The sequence below is a fragment of the Galeopterus variegatus genome, unplaced genomic scaffold (genome assembly GCF_000696425.1).
Source record: "Galeopterus variegatus unplaced genomic scaffold, G_variegatus-3.0.2 Scaffold3377, whole genome shotgun sequence".
Lineage (NCBI taxonomy): Eukaryota > Metazoa > Chordata > Mammalia > Dermoptera > Cynocephalidae > Galeopterus > Galeopterus variegatus.
In genome coordinates this window covers 150,016-152,049 of record NW_007729488.1, presented here as the reverse complement: position 1 = coordinate 152,049, position 2,034 = coordinate 150,016, and positions in this window count along the sequence as shown.

Below are 2,034 nucleotides of genomic sequence, written 5' to 3'. Positions count from 1 at the left end.
ATTTCACCTTTACATTGATCACGGAATTTCATAATATTTCAAAAATATTTTGTGACTTTCATTGTTGTTTCTTTACTTAAATGTTTTGTTTTCCAGATTTAAAAAACTTTGTCTCTAAGCTATCTATAACTCACAGCAATTGGGGAAAATGTGCTTTATAAACAAAGATGGAAACTTTTTAAAAATTTCTCTTTGATTCCTCCAAAACTTGAAAACTGTTTGTGAGTATCCTTTTGATTTTTATGGCAATATGGTTACTTAAATAAATGTAATAAGAATTTGCTCTCTCTTTATAACTAGGTAAACTGGAAAGATTGGTTAAAAAATACATGTCTCTTCTAAGTTCCTGACCCCTCTTCGTGTTGCCCTAATTTGGCCTAACTGCTGTCTCACCTTGTCCCCTGATGTGGTACATGACAACCCGGGAATGAGCCTTCCCAGTGCCGAGGGACCAGTACAAAGAAAAGTGAAACCTTTTCAGTCAGAAAATTGATCATCAGTGCTTTTATGAGGAATGTTTTGATCGTAAAAGGGGAAATAATATCTTGTCTACAAAAGGCAGTTCTCTAAAGTTTCACAGCCTTGAAGGGGGTGCTCATGACTTGGATGAGACATCCTGTTCCTAAACAAAGGATTTGTAATTGATCAAGAAATTTTACAAAGATTAGATGCTTTGGAAGCAGCAGTGTCCTGGATGGGTGAACACCAACAAACTCTCTGGACTCAAAATCAACTTAATTGTGGTGCAGGATATCGCTCCATGTCCATAACTTCTGTTCCTTTTATTTCTTCTACCTCATGGGAAGATGTACAAAGATTATTACATGGAACAGAACCCCATTCCAGAGTTTCAACAACTGGCAAAAACACCCTAATTCACACCACCAGGGATGATGCTGATGTGACAGCCCTGAGAGTCGATGCCATCATCAGTCCCCACCTGGGATAAATTAAAAAGACTTGCCATGCTAAAATGATACTAACTTTGCTTTAACAAAATGTTTTTGTCTTAACTGTGAAACACTGATCTATAGCTTTTGCCTTTTTAAAAACTAAATAAATAAATAAGGGGGATATGTGGAGGATACCAACAAAAATAGAGCAAATGTATTTCACAGGGCCTAACACATAGAAATGCTAAGATTGGGAAAAGCAGAAAACTTTCCCAGGACTAAAGTTTCTGTTGTAGATAAAAAAAAAAAAAAAAAAAATTGTAACACAGCCAAAATGCTGGCTCTAAGGGCAGTCGTCCTTGGTGCAGCCAAACCTAATGATGGGAAAGTATGTGAGCTAAAAAAATCCTTCAAGGTTATAGTTATGGAATGTTCCTCATCTCACCTTCAGTTGTTTCTTTGAGATTCTTAGGGAACTGAGTGTTACCATGATGAATATCTCATTGTTCTTTTTGTAACCACCTATGTTCCTTCTCTGTAACTTTCTTGCCTGCAGAATAAAAATGGAGAGAAAACCTTATTCGGAGTTACTCCTAGGAATTCTTCTCACTTGAGGAAACTGTTCCTGGGATTAACCCCTTCTGGCCCTCTCACTGCTCTGGAGAAATGGGCTTTGAGTATTCCTTTGCCTCTCCCTCACCCGGGGAGAGGTGACATGAGTGAGAATCACTAGTCTAAAGGATTTTGCCTTCAGAGTGCATGCTGTATTGATGCTCAGTAAGAGTGCTTGCTTCCCAAACATGAAGATACATTCACATCACCTGATCATCTTGTTAAAATGCAGATTCTAATTCAGAAGGTCTGGAGTGGGAGCTGAAATTCTTCATTTCTAACAAATTCTTGGGTAATAACAATGATACAGGTCTGTAGACTACATTTTGAGTAGCAAAGCCTGAAGATACTTTATGTACACTTAGATTCCTTTCTTCAAAACAGAAGATACCAACTTAAAATGAGAAATCAAAATCTCACTACAAAAAGGTGCCTAAATGAATATTTGGTTCAAATATATTGTGGGGGTTTTTTCTAGATCACCAGTAACTAGGGTTCAGCAACTATGTACTATTTTAATAGAACATGG